The sequence below is a fragment of the Scyliorhinus torazame genome, chromosome 10 (genome assembly GCF_047496885.1).
Source record: "Scyliorhinus torazame isolate Kashiwa2021f chromosome 10, sScyTor2.1, whole genome shotgun sequence".
NCBI lineage: Eukaryota > Metazoa > Chordata > Chondrichthyes > Carcharhiniformes > Scyliorhinidae > Scyliorhinus > Scyliorhinus torazame.
The window spans coordinates 187617148-187636455 of NC_092716.1; the positions used below are offsets into that span (position 1 = coordinate 187617148).

Here is a 19308-nt window from a genome sequence, read left to right on the forward strand (position 1 = left end):
GTGATTTCACTTGGTATTCTTTCTATGCTGGCGGTCATTCTGAGGCAGTTCAGGCGCCTTTCGTTGGTGAGGGGGTGGGGGTGGGGGTGTTCTTTCTTTCTCTCTTCAACCAGGTGAGCCGGGTGCTGTTTCTAATCCTGGTCTGATCCTGTGGTCTGGGGGAGGTTCTCCTGGTTGTACCACGGAGGAGGGAATTGGTGTTCCTTTCCAGGACACCCAATTGTTGGGGGTCTTGATGGTTCTTCTTCTCAAGTTGGGGGTCGTCGTCCGTTCCCCCCCCCCCCCCCCCCCCCCCAGTCATTATCCTTTTTTCCTTAGTATGAGTAGGGACGGTGCATTGCCCTGGATGAGGTGGGAGAGGTATGGGTTCTGCTGGAGGCAGGTCGATATCCTGGTGTTTCCCTTGGCAGTGGCGGGGGAGAAATGCCTTTTTGGTTGATTGAGCGATCTATTCTCGTCTCTTCTTCAATGGTGGTTGCTTGGTGTGCACCAGAGTACTACGGAGCCTGAGTCGGGTCCTGTTCCCTTGTTTTCCTGTGGTTTGGTTCTGGTAGTTCATTTTCTTCTTCTTCCCTTCTTGGGAGGTTTTGAAGATGTGATCATAATTGGAACATGTTGCTGCCAGTCACCTGGGCCTTAGCTCGGGTTTAAGTCACCTTGTGTGGTATATTTGTAACTCTCCTTCGAACTAAGGGTTTCCCATATTTGTTTTTAATTTTTGTAATGGTGGGTATGAAGAATCTGTGCTTGGTCCCAATATAGGTACTGATGGATCTGGTATCCGAGAAGAGGTTTCGGTGGTCATTGGTGCCGCTGCAGATGGAAAGATGTATGTTGGTGTACATCAGAATATGACGTAGAAAACGTATTCCGATCCCGTGTAGCAATTGTGGGCTGATGCAGCATGGGAGGGTGTGCACCAGTTTGCCATGGTTTTCATGGCCGTACCATCTTTCTGCCTCGGTTTCTGGTGGGGCTGTATGGGTACCTATTTGTGTCTGTTGAGTGTATCGAGTCAGTTATGATACCGTCCGCTTGTTTATCTCCATACTCATGTAAGCAGAGTCGTTTTTTTCTTGATCCTTGATTATGACGATGTATTATTTTGTAATATTGTTGCATTATTCTTTAAAATGTAAAACCTCAATAAATACAATTTTTAAAAAAAAACAATCAATTGATGCTATTAGCATTGGGATATAGCTCAAACAAGTCCTCAAAATTCCTTGAATGCTGGGAAACTTATTCTCAGGTAATTTAGGTCTGCCAGAATATATTATGGGAATGGTACTTTTATACTTTTCACTGTGTTGTAAAATTTCCTGTCTAATAGGCTGCCCTATTTGTTATACTTGGCAATTAACAGGAGGTTCAGGGTTATGGAAAGAAACTGCAGTGTCAGGGACAGTGAAGCAGAAATGGCAGGTCTCATGTTTGTTTTCACTGCGATTGTCATGATTGTTGATCACACTTGTGAACATTTTGCACTGTGTCACAGTGATAGCACCCTACCTCAGACCAGAAGCCCTGGGTTCAAGTCTGTTGGCCACAGAAGTAGTGTTTGTAACGCGGTTTAATGGGCTGATAATCAGCTCAGGAATCTTTCTACCACTTCCCCATGTTCACCAACAGGAACAAAAAGTGTGTGAAGATTCGATAAAAAAAAACTGAAACTGCCAATGTAAACAATTAGAATGGCAGAATACAATTTGTGGTAATATAGTAGCCGCCAACTCTGGCAAGGAGGCAGCTATGCAGCAGAACGTTTTCAGAAGTTTTTCTCCCAGTTGCACTTGCATATGTCAGAGGAGCAAATTGGGAGAAACTACATGTTCATTCAGCTGTCTTGACATCTAGGAGTGTTTCCACCTCACTCTTCCAACCCAGTAATCAAGGAACAATGCTCCCTGGCTGGGCAGTTCGTAAGAGCCTCCCATCCGGTGTGTCCCACCCCAATCCTTTGAGATTGTACTGGGTCTTTAGCACTTTCCTTTTTGGGGTAGGAAGGCAAATGGCTCTGGTAATGTAACCCAATGCACAATGCAAATGGGACGTGGTTGGCCCCCATTTGTGGACAGGAACAGGGTGGCCCCATTTGCCATGGTGGGAAATAACCAATCCTGGTTTGCTAATTCAGTATCACAACCACCACTCTACCACATCACACAAAACTTGGAAAACCAAATGCAAAAAAATTTTTTTATTCCTGCTTTCCAAAAGAAACAAGACAGCTGCCAACTTGGAATTTTAAATTGTCCAGAACAAACAGGCTGATTTGCATTTTGCTCTGCTGAAGATTAACTCCTTTCTAACACGATATGCAAAATTATTATAAAATTGTGTTAAAGCTTTACATAAACGAAACGCGTCTAAGCAAGTCACTTCTAAAGGTTTCTGTGGAAGGGAAGTTAAGCTGAATTTAAGATTTAATGGGTGGGATTCTCCCGCAATTGGCGGGATGGCCCGACGCCAGCGCCAAGAACGGCGCGAACCACTCCAGCGTCGGACCAATCAGAGGTTGCAGAATCCTCCGCACTTCCGGGGGCTAGACCGGCGCCGGAGGGGTTGACGCTGAAGGGCCAGCACAAGTTGGCGCATGCGCAGAACCTCTGGTGTGGTTCCGCGCATGCGCAGACCGGCCGGCATGTTTCCTGCGCATGCGCAGGGGGTTCTTCTACGCGCCGGCCATGGCGGAGCCCTACAGAGGCCGGCGCGGAAAGAAGGAGTGCCCCCACGGCACAGGCCCGCCCTCAGATCAGTGGGCCCCGATCACGGGCCAGGCCACCGTGGGGGCCCCCACCCCCGGGGCCGGATCCCCCCACTAACCCAGAGGACTCACCCAGCCGGCTTACAAGCCAGGTCCCGCCGTGATGGACCATGTCCATTTCACGCCGGCGGGATTGGCCAGAAACTGGGGCCCGGAGAATTGCCGGGGGGGGGGGCCGCTGCCAACGGCCCCCGACCGGCGTGCCGTAAACCCCGCCCCTGCCCCCGCCCGAATACCGGCGCCGGAAAATACGGCAGCCGGCGTCGGAGCGGGATTTACGCACCCCCCCCCCCCAACCCCCGGGGATTCTCCAACCCGGTGGGGGGGTCGGAGAATCCCACCCAATATGTTTTGTGCAATCTGACAGATGAAAGCTCTGAGAGAAGAAACACTGTCCACAGTCGGCGCACGTTATCATGTATGGTCAACACACCAGAGCGTATTTTGCCCAAAACTATGCCAAAACAAGTACAGTATCCTGAGCATTACTTAATGTCATTGTAAGCAACTCACCAAGTCTCCAACATTCCAAACCCACAACTTCCACCAAGGACAAGAGCAGCAGATGCATGGGAACACCAACAATTGCAAACTCCCCACCAAGCCACACACTATTCTGACTTCCAACTATATTGTCATTCCATCACTGCTAGGTGGTCAAAATACTTGCATCCTCTTCCTAACACCACATGGACTGCAGTGGTTCAAGGTGGCTGCACACCATCGCCTTCTCAGGGGGAATTAGAAATGAGCAATAAATGCTGGCCTACTCAGTAACGCCCACACCCCATGAAAAAGTTTAAAAAAAATACACCATCCTTAAAACAACTTCAGCATCTCAAAGGGATCTTTTGACTGCAGTTTGGGATAGGCCACAAATACAGCCTTGCAGAGGCCATCCATATCCCCAGAATAAATTATAATACTATAAACTTTACTTACAGTACAATGTTATCATTTTCATCTGAAACAGGGGATAGTGAGGCTGGGCCATTGAAATCTACTCATGGCTGAGTCAGAGAGATTTTTGATCTAAAAACACTTTTAAAATAATGCACACCAAGATTTTACATTTTAATCAAAATGTATTAGATTTCTAGTATTTAGTAAAATAAGAGCATGAGAATTAGGAGGAGATGAGTGTTCTATCCCTCAAGCCTACTCCACCATTCAGTAAGATCATGGCTGATTGGATTGTGCCCTTAACTCCACTTTCCTGCTCCTTAACTCCACTTTCCTGCTCCTTAACTCCACTTTCCTGCTTTCCTCCCCATAATCCCTGGGTCCCTTGTAGATCAAAAATCTCCTCGGCTCCCCACCCCATCTCACTCATAGGCCCTGCCAATGTATTCGCTGCCCCCCCTCCCACCCCGCCACCCCAACTCCACCAGCTCCTCACCCATCGAGGTGAACTGGTTGCTGTGTTGCGACAATTCCTGCCAACGTCTTCACCTTCGCTGCCCCCAACCCCCCATTCTGACTCGGGGCTCTCACACCCCCTCCTCCTTTCCGCCACCACCATTCCCCCGGGCCCGCCCATCTGGCCATACCCACCCCACCCTTTTGTTACCTTCGAACCCCCCCTCCCAGAATCCCCCCATCCACTTCCTCTTGCAAACACCTCACCCAGTATCGATCCCCTCTCCCCACCATTCAAACCTCCCAGGTCCATCAAACTCTACTCAACCAGGCTCCAATGACCACACCCCTCCCCCACCACTCTCCCATTCACTAGCTAACTTACGTTGGCTAGTGCAGTGACTTCCCCCCCCATCTCCCCTCCCCTTCCTCAGTAACCTGGCCCCACATGCCCAAAACCCACCTCCCTTAAACCCAGAAACATTACAGAACCTCACCCACAAGGAAAAAAGAAAACCAAAATCCAGAACACATGTAAACTAGCCCCCCTCCATTCAAGACACAGAAAAACAAAAATCCAATCAAATAGAAAACCCTCCATAAGAAAAACACAATCCCTTTCGTCACCAAACAAGTCCAGATTCTCAGTCACAGTCCTCCAGCCTTAACGAACGACTCCGCCGTCTCTGTCTCAAAATAAAAATCCCTTGAACTGTGAGTCACTCTCAGCTTCACTGGATAGACCACTCCAAATCTCATTCCGCTGCCATACAATGCCACTTTCACCCGTCCAAAGGGCGCTCGCCTTCTCGCAAGCTTCACCGTCAGGTCATGGTATATTTGCATACCAACGCCTTCCCACTTCTCATCTCGTCTCTGCTTCACCCAGCTCAAAACCTTCTCTTTCACATGGTAGCTGTGAAAGTAGACTATAACAGCCCTTGGTGGTTCATTCGCTTTAGGCTTCAGTCTGAGAGACCGATGTGCTCTGTCCAACGCATAGCGGGAGGGATCTTCCCCCTCCCTCATCAACTCTGCTAACAACTTCGCAAAGTACTCGGTCGGCCTCGGGCCCTCCACCCCCTCAGGCAGACCCACCATTCTCAAATTTTGCCTCCTCAATCTGTTCTCCAGGTCATCCTTACCTTAGCTTGGAGTCCTTTGTCAACATCCGCCACCCTCTGCAGCTCCTCACCCATCGAGGTGAACTGGTTGCTGCATGGCGACAATTCCTCCTCCACCCTTCAACTTCTCTCCTTGCTCCTGCACCTCGACCGACATCTTCATCACTGCCACCTTTATCGGGCTGCTGGAAGGAGGCGAGCAAAATCCTCTGGCAAGCGAGGCTGTGAGTTCTGCAGAAAAAAAATGGCGGGGTCTGGGTCGTCGGGGCGATCGCCTCCTCCACCCACTTTTTTTTCGAAGCCATCATCTCCCGCCAAAGCACCTCCATATGCTTGGCAAACAGCGTCTCAAACTCCACCGACATCACCTCAGTCAGAGTTTCCACCGTGAGGGGAACGTCCCCGCCCGACGACCCAGGCCCCGCCATCTTTGTTTCTGCAGGACTCACAGCCTCACGTGCCGGCGGATTTCGCTTGCCCCCTTCTTTCTTCTGGGGCTTTGACATTTCTATTCTTCCTTATGACTTCCCACACCAACTCATCCACAAACAACCCCTGAAGCAGGGCATAAAAGACCAAAACCAGAGACTGTAGCAGGAGCCACCCAATGTGTGACCTCCACCTACATGCCACCGCCGGAAGTCTCCTTAGTGTGCATTTATTTATTTAAAAAAAAATAATTTTATTGAAGTATTTGCAAAATTTTTATAACAACAACAAACACAATAATAACATAAACATCAACATGGTAAGAAAAATACATTTCCCACCCAATCTCTTCTGTACATCCCTCAACCATATTGCACCTACCCCCCCCCCCCCCTTTGGAATACTATTTCTGCTGACATTTTAATTTTCCCCGAGAAAATCGACAAACAGCTGCCACCTCTGGGAGAACCCCAGCATTGACCCTCACGGCAAACTTTATTATCTCCAGCCTGAGAAACCCAGCCATGTCACTGACCCAAGTCTCCACACTCGGGGGGGCTTCGAGTCCCTCCACTTTAAAAGGATCCGTCTCCGGGCTACCAGGGAGGCAAAGGCCAAAACGTCGGCCTCTTTCACTCCCTGAACTCCTGGAACTTCTGACACTCCAAAGATCGCTACCTCCGGACCCGGCACCACCCAGGTGTCTAGCACCCTGGACATTGCTTTTGCAAAACCCTCTTAAGCTTCGGGCATGCCAAAAACATGTGGACATGGTTTGCTGGGCTTCCTGCACACCTCGCACATCTATCTTCTACCCCGAAAAACTTGCTCATCCTCGCCGCCGTCATGTGCCCGATGTACCACTTTAAACTGTATTAAACTAAGCCTGGCACGTGATGAGGAGGAATTAACCTTGCTTAGGGCGTCCGCCCACAAACCCGACTCGAACTCCCCACCTAGCTCCTCCCACTTGCCCTTCAGTTCCTCCATCATGGTTTCATCCGCCTCCAACAACTCCTGATAGATATCTGACACCCAGGTACCAGAAACTACTCTGTCCTGTATACCCCGTGGCGGCAATAGCGGGAAAGCCAACACCTGTTTCCTCACAAAGTCCCGCACTTGCAAGTACCTGAATCCATTCCCGGCGGCAACTTGAACTTATCCTCCACGCCTTCAGACTGGGAAAACTCTATGAATAGTCTATGAATAGATCTCCCATCCTTCTAATTCCTGCTCTCTGCCAGCTCCGGAACCCGCCATCTATCCTGCCGGGTCCGAACCTATGGTTATTGCAAATCGGGGTCCAGACCGACGCACCCTCCACCTTCTTATACCTCCTCTATTGCCCCCAGATCCTCAGTGCCGCCACAACCACCGGGCTAGTGGAGTAACGGGCCGCCGAGAACGGCAAAAGTGCAGTTACCAATGCTCCCAAGCTGGTGCCTTTGCATGACGCCGCCTCCATTTTCTCCCATGCCGACCCCTCCCCCATTACCCACTTCCTAATCATCGCTATATTAGCTGCCCAGTAGTAGTTGCAGACGTTCGGCAGTGCCAGCGCACCCTCCCCCCCGACTGCGCTCCAACATTTTCTTCACTCGCGGGGTTCCATTCGCCCACACAAAGCACAAAATAATCTTGTTCACACACTTGAAAAAGGCCTTAGGGATGAAGATGTGAAGGCACTGAAAGACAAACAGAAATCTGGGGAAGACCGTCATTTTCACGGCCTCTACCCTCCCCGCCAACGATAGCGGGAGCATATCCCATCTTTTAAAGTCCCCTTCCATTTGCTCTATCAGCCGTGTTAGGTTGAGCCTGTGTAATGCCTCCCATTTCCAAGCCACCTGTATTCCCAGGTAGCGAAAGCTCCTCCACCATCTTGAGCGGCAGCTCCTTCGGCCTCCTCTCCTGCCCCCTTGCCTGGATCACGAACAATTCACTTTTTACCATGTTCAATTTATACCCCGGAAACCTGCCAAATTCCCCCAAGATCTGCATAACCTCCCCCATCCCCTCCACTGGGTCCGAAATGTACAAGAGCAGATCGTCCGCGTAAAGCAAAACCCGGTGCTCCCCCCCCCCCCCCCCGAACCAGCCCCTGCCAATTCCTTGATGCACTCAGCGCCATGGCCAACGGCTCTATAGCCAGAGCGAACAGCAACGGGGAGAGGGGGCACCCCTGCCTCGTCCCTCGGTGTAACTTAAAATACCCTGACCTCAGCCGGTTCATGCACACGCTCACTACAGGCGCCTGGTAGAGTAATCGCACCCAGTCAATAAAGCCCTCACGAAACCCAAACCTTCCCAGCGTCTCTCACAGATACTCCCACTCCACCCGATCAAAAGCCTTCTCCGCAACCACCACCTCCACCTCCTCTCCTTCTGAGGGCATCACAATTACGTTCAAAAGCCTCCGGACGTTAGCATTGAGCTGTCTGCCCTGAACAAATCCAGTTTGGTCCTCCCCTATCACTCCTGGGACACAGTCTTCTATCCTAGTGGCCAGAATCTTAGCCAGCAGCTTGGCATCTACGTTCAAAAGCGAAATCGGCCTCTATGACCAACATTGCTCCGGATCCTTCTCTCGTTTAAGAATGAATGAAATCGAGGCCTGTGTAGCGCACAAAGACTCCATGAGACGAATAGAGTGAAGTCGATGAGGCTTTATTAAGCGTGTCTGTTCCCCAGCAGCTCGATAGTAAACTGGCCTGCGGGGGAAGACTCCGGCTTCTTATACTCCGCCTTCAGGGCGGAGCTTGAGGTCGACGGCCAACCAGGACCCGGGATCTGTCAGCCAATTACATTAGGGCTTCCAGTCCCACATGACCCCCCAATACATACTACCACATTCACCCCTTGTCAAAAATGAACCCGGCAGGGTGATGCTTCGTATGGTGGTAAGGGTTTACAGGGCTGGTCCTGGGAGGATAAAACATTCACATGGCAATACAGTATTGGACAATTTCGTCCTGTTGCAACTATTTACAGAGGGTATAGGAAGAAAAGCAAAATGTTCTTGTGAACAGTCCATATTTGTGTTACATCGACGCCACGAGTCGGTCGGGCGGTCTGGTCGTCCGTGTCGATCGCCTCGGCCCCGGCGGTGGTGGTGGTGCTTGTACAAGTGTTGTCGCCTCCAGGAGCCGTACGGTTTCAGCTGTCGGTGCAAAAGGGAGGGGGACCGATCCTCCTGGGAAGGGGGCGGTCGCGGGGTGCGGCGGTGGCAGGAAGGGGGGGGGGGTTGGGTTGATGGTGTCGGGGGGGGGTGCGTGTTGCCGGCGGGCGCCAGATCCCGCAGGGAGACCTTGTCCTGTCGGCCGTCGGGGTACTCCACGTAGGCGTACTGGGGGTTTGCGTGTAGGAGGTGAACCCTTTCGACCAACGGGTCCGCCTTATGTGCCCGCACATGCTTTCGGAGCAGGATGGGTCCTGGGGCCGCCAGCCAGGTCGGCAGCGACGTTCCAGAGGAGGATCTCCTAGGGAAGACAAGGAGACGCTCGTGAGGCGTTTGATTAGTGCTCGTACATAATAACGACCGGATGGAATGGAGAGCGTCCGGGAGGACCTCCTGCCACCGTGAAACTGTGAGATCCCTGGACCGTAGGGCCAGTAGGCGGCCTTCCAGACCGTGCCGTTCTCCCTTTCTACTTGCCCGTTCCCCCGGGGGTTGTAGCTGGTCGTCCTGCTTGAGGCTATGCCCTTGCTGAGCAGGAACTGGCGCAGCTCGTCACTCATGAAAGAGGACCCCCTGTCGCTGTGGACGTATGCGGGGTAACCGAACAGTGTGAAGATGCTGTTCAGGGCTTTAATGACTGTGGCCGCGGTCATGTCAGAGCAGGGAATGGCGAATGGGAAGCGGGAGTATTCGTCCACTACATTAAGAAAATATGCGTTGCGGTCGGTGGAGGGGAGGGGCCCTTTGAAATCGAGACTGAGGCGTTCAAAGGGGCGGGAAGCCTTAATCAGGTGCGCTCCATCTGGCCTGAAAAAATGCGGCTTGCATTCCGCGCAGATGTGGCAGTCCCTTGTGACTGTACGGACCTCCTCTAAAGAGTATGGGAGATTGCGGGACTTGATGAAGTGGTAAAACCGAGTGACCCCCGGGTGGCAGAGGTCCTCGTGGAGGGTTTGGAGGCGGTTAATTTGTGCGTTGGCACATGTGCCGCGGGATAGGGCATCGGACGGCTCGTTCAGCTTTCCGGGACGGTACAAGATCTCATAGTTGAAGGTGGAGAGCTCGATCCTCCACCTTAAGATCTTGTCATTTTTAATTTTGCCCCGCTGTGCATTATCGAACATGAAAGCTACCGACCGTTGGTCAGTGAGGAGAGTGAATCTCCTGCCGGCCAGGTAATGCCTCCAATGTCGCACAGCTTCCACTATGGCTTGGGCTTCCTTTTCCACTGAGGAGTGGCGGATTTCTGAGGCGTGGAGGGTTCGGGAGAAAAAGGCCACGGGTCTGCCCGCTTGGTTAAGGGTGGCCGCTAGAGCTACGTCGGAGGCGTCGCTCTCGACCTGGAAGGGGAGGGACTCGTCGATGGCGCGCATCGTGGCCTTTGCGATATCCGCTTTGATGCGGCTGAAGGCCTGGCAAGCCTCTGTCGACAGAGGGAAGGTCGTGGTCTGTATTAGGGGGCGGGCCTTGTCTGCGTACTGGGGGACCCACTGGGCGTAGTACGAAAAGAACCCCAAGCAGCGTTTCAGGGCTTTTGGGCAGTGCGGGAGGAGAAATTCCATGAGTGCGCGCATACGTTCGGGGTCGGGGCCTATTATTCCATTGCGTACTATGTAGCCCAGAATGGCTAGCCGGTCGGTGCTAAAAACGCACTTGTCCTCGTTGTACGTGAGATTCAAGGCTTTGGCGGTCTGGAGGAATTTCTGGAGGTTGGCGTCGTGGTCCTGCTGATCGTGGCCGCAGATGGTTACATTGTCGAGATACGGGAACGTGGCCCGCAACCCATGTTGATCAACCATTCGGTCCATCTCCCGTTGGAAGACCGAGACCCCGTTTGTGACGCCAAAAGGGATCCGTAGGAAATGGTATAATCGCCCGTCTGCCTCGAAGGCTGTGTACTTGCGGTCACTTGGGCGGATGGGGAGCTGATGGTAGGCGGACTTGAGGTCCACGGTGGAGAAGACTTTATATTGGGCAATCCGATTGACCATGTCGGATATGCGGGGGAGAGGGTACGCGTCTAGTTGTGTGTACCTGTTGATGGTCTGGCTGTAGTCAATGACCATCCTTTGTTTCTCCCCTGTCTTCACTACTACCACCTGCGCTCTCCAGGGACTATTGCTGGCCTGGATTATGCCCTCCTTTAGTAGCCGCTGGACTTCGGACCGAATGAAGGTCTGGTCCTGGGCGCTGTACCGTCTGCTCCTAGTGGCGACGGGTTTGCAATCCGGGGTGAGGTTCGCAAACAAGGACGGGGGTTGCACTTTGAGGGTTGCGGGGCCGCAGATAGTGAGTGGGGGTATGGGGCCGCCGAATTTGAACGTAAGGCTCTGTAGATTACATTGGAAATCTAATCCCAGCAAGGTGGGGGCACAGAGTTGGGGAAGGACGTTAAGTTTGTAGTTTTTGAACTCCCTCCCCTGCACCGTAAGGGTAACTATGCAGAATCCCTGGATCTGTACGGAGTGGGATCCTGCAGCTAGGCAAATCTTTTGTGCGCTGGAATAGGTGGTCAAGGAACAGCGTCTTACCGTGTCGGGGTGTATAAAGCTCTCCGTGCTCCCGGAGTCGACTAGGCATGGCGTCTCGTGGCCGTTTATTAGGACCGTTGTCATCGTCGTCTGGAGTGTCCGGGGCCGAGCCTGATCGAGCGTAATCGAAGCGAGCCGTGGTTGTAGTAGTGGAGTGGGGTCCGTTGTTGCCGTCCAAGATGGCGTCGGGATGAACAAAATGGCCGCCCCCATACATCGCACGTGGCTGGGGGTCACAAGATGGCGGCGGGGGTGGACAAAATGGCCGCCCCATGCGTCGTACAGGTCTGGGGCGGTCCAAGATGGCGGCGCCCCTCCTCCCCTCGTGGTGGTCGGGACTCAAAATGGCAGCGTCTGCGGGTCGCACATCGGCGCCCCTCCTCCCCTCGTGGTGGTCGGGACCCAAAATGGCGGCGTCTGCGGGTCGCACATGGTGTGCTGGGGGAGCTGGGGAGCGCTAGGACCGCGAGCGCTAGGACCGCGCGGAGCTCCCTCACCGCGAGCGCTAGGACCGCGCGGAGCTCCCTCACCGGGGACAGCGGTGGTCGGGGCCCAAGTCGGCGGCGCCGGCGGGTCAGGCGTGGGGCCGCGAGCGCAAGGACCGCGCGGAGCTCCCTCACCGGGGACAGCGGTGGTCGGGGTCCAAGTAGGTGGCGCCGGCAGGTCAGGCGTGGGGCGCGGGACGGGGGTTAGGGTGGAGAGTGTTGGCCGGGACCCAAAGCGGTAGCGCCGGTGGCGGGTCATACATGGGCTGCGGGGAGGGGGGTTGGGGAGCGTAGGCGGCGTGCAGGGCTCCCAGTTCTCCCGGGACCGCGGTGGTCGGGACCCAGAGCGGCTGCGCCTGCGGGTCGTACATGGCGTGCTGGGGGGGTTGGGGCGCATAGACTGCTTGCAGGGCTCCCTGTGCTCCCGGGACGGCGGCGACCTCGCGCGACCGGCACACAACCGCATAATGGCCCTATTTCCCGCAGCTTTTGCAGATGGCTGCGCGGGCCGGACAGCGCTGTCGGGGGTGTTTCGCCTGGCCGCAGAAATAACAGCGGGCGCCCCCGGTGCGACTCGGCGTTTGGACCGCGCAAGCCCGTGGGGTGTCCGGGGGGGGGGGGGGGGTAGGGGGTTTGCCGCGACGGGTACGTACGGGGCCCAATGGCCTGCCGCGCGGTCGGGGCCGTAGGCGCGGGTATTACGCGCGGCCACGTCTAGGGAGGCTGCTAGGGCCCGTGCCTCTGAGAGTCCTAGCGACTCTTTTTCTAGAAGTCTTTGGCGGATTTGGGAGGATTGCATACCTGCCACAAAAGCATCGCGCATTAACATGTCCGTGTGTTCGTTTGCGTTCACCGACGGGCAGCTGCAGGCTCGTCCCAAAATCAGCAGCGCGGCGTAGAATTCGTCCATCGATTCTCCGGGAGCTTGCCGTCTCGTCGCGAGCTGGTAGCGAGCGTAGATTTGGTTAACTGGGCAAACGTAGAGACTTCTGAGTGCTGCGAACGCCGTCTGGAAATCGTCGGTGTCTTCAATGAGGGTGAAAATCTCCGTGCTCACCCTCGAGTGCAGGACCTGCAGTTTTTGTTCGTCTGAGACTCGGCCGGTGGTCGTTCTGATGTAGGCCTCGAAGCAAGTCTGCCAGTGTTTGAAGGCTGCTGCCGCGTTCACTGCGTGGGGGCTGATCCTCAAGCATTCTGGAATGATCCTGAGCTCCATAGTCCTTTTTAGGCACGCTTAATAAATTGTAGCGCACAAAGACTCCATGAGACAAATAGAGTGAAGTCGATGAGGCTTTATTAAGCGTGTCTGTTCCCCAGCAGCTCGATAGTAAACTGGCCTGCGGGGGAAGACTCCGGCTTCTTATACTCCGCCTTCAGGGCGGAGCTTGAGGTCAACGGCCAACCAGGACCCGGGATCTGTCAGCCAATGACATTAGGGCTTCCAGTCCCACATGACCCCCAATACATACTACCACAGCCTGCAACATCATTGGGGGGAGGATTCCCCTTTCTCAAGCCTCATTAAGAGTCCTCACCAGCAGTGGACTCAACATCTCTGAGAAGTTCTTATAAAATTCTCCGGGTAACCGTCCGGCCCCGGAGCCTTGCCCGACTGCATACCCTCAAGTCCTTTAACAATTTCCTCTGCCTCAATCAGGGCCCCCAGCCCCTCCACCAGGTCCTCCTCCACCCTCGGAAACCTCAACTGATCTAGGAATTGCCTCATCCCTTCTGCCCCAGCCGGGGTTTCCAACTCATATAATTTGCTATAAAATTCTTTAAAACCTTCATTCACCCCCCCTGGGTCCAAGACCATGTTACCCTCCCTATTCTTTACTCTCCCAATCTCCCTGGCCGCCTCTCTCTTCCTAAGCTGGTGCGGCAGCATCCTGCTCGCCTTTTCCCCGTATTCGTGAACCGCCCCCTTTACCTTCCTCAACTGTTCCACTGCTTTCCTGTGGTCAACAACTCAAACTCTCCCTCAGGAGCCCAGCGTCCGGGGCCTCCGCATATCTCCTATCTACTCGAAGTATCTCCTCCACTAATCTCTCCCTCGCCGCTCATTCCTCCTTTTCTCTATGGGACCGAATCAAAATTAGTTCCCCTCTTACAACTGCCTTCAGAGCCTCCCAAACCGTCGCTGCTGATACCTCTCCCGTGTCATTTGTTTCCAGATAGTTCTGGATGGACTTATTCACCTGCCCGCAGACCGCTTCGTCTGCTAACAACTCCACATCCAGACTCCACAACGGGCGGTGCCCTCTCTCCTCACCCAACCGCAAATCCACCCAATGCGGGGCATGATCAGAAACTGCAATTGCCGAATATTCTGTCCCCACCACCTTTGGAATTAGCGCCCTGTTCAGAACACAAAAATCAATACGGGAGTAAACCTTATGGACATGAGAAAAAAAACGAGAACTCCTTCGCCCTCGGCCGCTCGAATCTCCATGGGTCTACACCCCCCCATCTGCTCCATGAAACCCCTCAACTCCTTTGCCGCAGCAGGCCTCCTCCCAGTCCTGGATTTTGACCGGCCTAGATCGGGATCAATGACCGTGTTAGAGTCCCCCCCACCATGATCAGACCGTGAGACTCCAAGTCCGGAATCCTGCCTAACACCCGCCTCATAAATCCCACATCGTCCCAGTTTGGGGCATATACGTTCACAAGCACCACCCGTGCACCCTCCAACTTCCCACTCACCATAATATATCTGCCCCCCTTATCTGCCACAATTCTTCCAGCCTCAAACACCACTCGCTTACTGATCAATATTGCTACTCCCTGGTCTTTGAGTCCAGCCCAGAGTGAAACACCTGACCAACCCAACCCTTTCTCAGTCTCGTCTGGTCTATAACTTAGTGTGCATTTATTACCATCTATCATACAGGTTCAGAATTTGTTGGGGAAAACAACAGCAAACTTAGTGCACTGCCAATATTAACACATGAATCCAGTAATTTGTGAATTGAAAATCACCATGAATTATTGGATGATTTGTGTCACACTGTTTTAGCAGCTCATCATCAACCTCCCCCTGCTTTAGGGGATTGTCTTGCTCTGATGATCCAGACTTCATTGAGGTTGGGGCAGCTTTGAAGCACTTATTGGTCTTTCCCTGTCCGTCATTCATGTACGCTGGTTTATATTTGTTTTGATTTTGATGACTCCTGGAAAGTAGGATGCAGTCCCACACAAGTGGGGGAGGATCTCTCTAGATGGCTGGTGTCACTGTCTGATCAATTGATTACTGCCAGATATTTGTCAGTCTCCAAAAGAACAGCTACATTGTTTCCAGAAGTACTCGAGGCGTGGGTTGCATAATTGCACCTACTCACCTCAGCTGTTTTGCTGGTGCATTTGAGTGGGTGCTGCAGTTGCCATTTGCAAAGAAGGATGTTGTGTTTATAAAGTTCCATTCAGCTATGCATTTCATCCTGTGTACACTCCAGTGAAGGTGCCCAGCAGCACATCTGGCTCTTGTACTTGTCTAGCAAGATTTGATGGCATCAATCCCTGCTGCTTTATAATGGAAAAAACACCAACTGGACCATATCAGGTCAGAAGACAGTAGAAAACAATTTCTCTACATAGGTTTACCTGATGCAAAGGCAAGATATAAAAAGGATTTCATTTATAGCTTGCCTTCATTGGTTTCAGGACCCCCAATAATTTTACAGACAGAAGGAGAGTCACTGTCCTAACAGATGGTGAGGGTCCAAACTGAACTGCCAACACTACCTCAGAGAGACTTATTTTCAGGATGAATGCATCCAACTTTTTATTGCTGGGGGTGACACTGCTCTTAGATGGGGTACAAGCCACAAGCTTGTTATCATTTGTTATCGAATTGGCAGGAGAATTCTTCTAAACGCGACTGTCATGTGAGAGTACCTTTAAGACATGGATGTTGAAGCAATGTACCTTTAAGAAAACAGTGATGTCAGAGAATGGGTGGGGCTGAGCTCAGGTCAGCCATTTTGGAAATTTTGTTTTGCCGTTTGAAAAGAGCTTGTGTGTGTCTGTTTTACAGTGAGCTGGATCTCTGCCATGAAAGACTATCTCTGGATCATTTGGGTGATTTAAAGTAAAGCTTTTAACCTGATGTGATTTTGTTTAAAGGTGTTAAGTCTCGGAAGTTTGAAGGAACATTTTAAGGAATTATTTACTGTTGCAATATTTTCTGAGTTATCTTTGAAGTAAGGGGTGTTAGGCGATCCAATGTTTATTTACAATGTTAAGTTGAGTTCATGGAATAAACAGTGTTTTGTGTTTAAAAACCCATGTGTCCATAATTGTAATCCCACACCGAGGGAAAAGCCGTGTGCTAGGAAAAGCAACAAATACATTAAAGGGTGAGGTTGGTTGAACTCCATGATGCATTTTCAGAACCCCAAAATGTCTCGCCCATAACAATTGGGGGCTCGAGGGGGATAAAAGTCTATCTATTGGATTGGCTTTTGTGAACTTAAAGACAGTGAATGATTGTTGCTTTTCCGGTGTGGTATTTTAGTTTAAGTGGGGAGAGTGTTGTGAACAATGGCTCTTTCAGAGGCTCAGAAGTTTTTGGGGGTGGAGAAGGTCACACGTAGTACCTTACGGACAGAAACGAAAAGCAGACTGTTAAGATTTGGCAAGAACATTGCAGTTAACATTACCTGACAAAATGCGAAAAGATGAGGTAATTATGGCGGTGGTTAAGCATTTAAAGTTGACTCATTGGAAATGGCAAAAATTCAGTTGCAAATTAAATAAATGGAACATGAGAAATAATTAAAGCGGCTGGAATATGAGAGGGAGAGAGAGGAAAAAGAAAGAGAAAGAGAGAGGAAAAAGAGAAAGAGAAAGAGCGAGAGAGGAAAAAGAAAGAGAAAGAGAGAGAGAGGAAAAAGAAAAGGAGAGAGAAGAAAGGAGAAAAGAAAGAATAGTCCTAGCAGAACAAAAAAGAAAAGAAAGGGAGATACAGATCAGGGAAACGGATAAAGAGAGGGAGTTTGAACTTCAGAAAATGGCCATGAAACATGCCAATCAGTCAAAATTGGCAGATGTAAAGAGAAATGTACAGTTGGATGATAGTGATGAGGATAGCGAGAAAGAGCGTCATAGTCGAAGGCTTGGTGGGAATCTATTGAAACATGTCCAAGGTTTGACGAGAAGGAAGTGGAAGCCTTTTTCATTTCATTTAAGAAGGTAGCTAAACAAATGAAATGGCCACAGGACATGTGGGTGTTACTGATTCAAACAAAGCTGGTAGGTAGAGCTAGTGAAGTGTTTGCATCATTACCAGAGGAGGTATCTGGAACGCATGAGGAGGTGAAGAAATCCATTTTAAGTACATATGAGCTAGTGTCTGAAGCTTACAGACAAAGGTTTAGAAATTTAAGGAAAGAATTTGGTCAAACATACATGGAGTTTGAAAGGCTCAAACAGAGTAATTTTGATAGGTGGATAAGGGCTTTGAAAATAGACCAAACGTTTGAAGCTCTGAGAAATTATACTTTTGGAGGAGTTTAAAAATTCAATTCCTGATGTAGTGAGAACTCATGTGGAAGAACAGAGGGTTAAAACTGCGAGATTAGCAGCGGAAATGGCAGATGATTATGAATTAGTTCATAAATCAAAGATTGGTTTCCGACATCAGTTTCAGCCGGTGAGGGATAGAAACTGGGGACATGAAAAATACTCAAGTGGTAAAGGTAAAGAAGATCTGATGGGAGACAATAAAGAGAGTGTACCTCAGATTAAAAAAGGAATCCAGGAGGGTGGAAAAGAGATGAAAAGTTTCAGATGTTTTCACTGTAATAAACTAGGCCATGTAAAGTCATAGTGTTGGTGGTTGAAGAAAAGCACTGGGAAGGCTGATGTGGTAAAACAGGATAAGACAGTGGGGTTTGTTAGAATGGTAAAGGAAAGCCCAAGGGAAGCGAAGGAGGTGCAAACGATTGGACAGCCTGTTCAAGAGGTAATTGTTAAGAAGGTGCCAGATGTCTTCAAAGAATTTACTTGTGTGGGTAAAGTTTACTCATGTGTATCAGGAGGAGCAGGTAAATAAGTCACAATTTTAAGAGATACAGGGGCTAGTCAATCTTTAATGGTAAGAGATGAGGAATTATGTAGTTTGGGAAGAATGTTGCCAGAAAAGGTGGTGATATGTGGAATTCAGGGTGAGAGGAGTAGCATTCCATTATATAAGGTATGGTTGGAAAGTCCAGTGAAGAGGTAGTAGGAGTAATAGATAAACTATCTTGTCCAGGAATACAGTTTATCTTGTGTAATGATATAGCTGGATTGCAGGTGGGAGTGATGCCTACTGTGGTTGATAAGCCATTGGAAAATCAGTCAACTGAAGTGTTGAAGGAAGAATATCCTGGGATTTTTCCAGATTGTGTAGTAACAAGGTCGCAAAATCACAGGTTAAGACAACAGGAGAAATGAAAGAATGAAGATGAAGTTGAAGTGCAATTATCAGAAACGATTTTTGATCAGATGGTTGAAAAACAAGAACAGGTGGAGGATGAGGCGGATATTTTTAGTTCAGCATAATTGGCGGAGTTACAACAGAAAGATGTAGAAATAAAACGGATATATCAGAAAGCATATACGGAAGAGGAATCTGAGAGTATACCAGAGTGTTATTACCATAAAAATGATTTCTTGATGAGAAAATGGAGACCTGTACATATGCAGGCGGATGAAAAGTGGGCAGACGTTCATCAAGTAGTATTGCCGGTAGGGTATAGAAAGGAGGTGTTGCGAGTTGCACATGAGGTACCGGTGGGAGGTCATTTGGGAATAAGGAAAACTCAAGCTAAAATCCAGAAACATTTTATTGGCGTGGACTTCATAAGGATGTAGTTAAATTTTGTCAATCATGTCACACGTCAAGTGATAGGGAAACCTCAAGCAGTGATAAAACCAGCACCTTAATACCCATTCCAGCATTTGAGGAACCTTTTACAAGAGTCCTAATCGATTGTGTAGGACCGCTTCCTAAAACAAAAAGTGAGAATCAATATCTTTTGACTGTAATGGATGTGTCTTCTAGATTTCCAGAGGCCATTCCAGTACGTAATATTACAGCTAAAAGGATTGTGGAGGAGTTAATTAAATTCTTCACTAGATATGGACTACCTACAGAAGTTCAATCGGATCAAGGATCAAATTTTACTTCAAAGTTATTCAAAGAAGTTTATGGATAGTTTAGGAATAAAACAATTTAAATCCACTGCGTACCATCCAGGAGCATTAGAAAGGTGGCATCAGACATTAAAACAATGTTGAGGGCGTATTGTCAAGATTATCCAGAGGATTGGGATAAAGGAATCCCATTCGTATTGTTTGCAATTAGGGATGCACCTAATGAGTCTCCCAAATTTAGTCCTTTTGAACTAATTTTTGGTCATGAGGTAAGAGGGGCATTTAAATTGAT

The 19308-nt window shown here is 50.3% G+C and overlaps 1 protein-coding gene across 4 annotated transcripts in view; it reads right to left on the minus strand.

The window, feature by feature from the left end:
- Positions 1-19308, minus strand: part of lrrc56 (leucine rich repeat containing 56) — a 307392-nt gene that overhangs the window by 153511 nt on the left and 134573 nt on the right. The gene's annotated exons all lie outside the window — the stretch shown is intronic.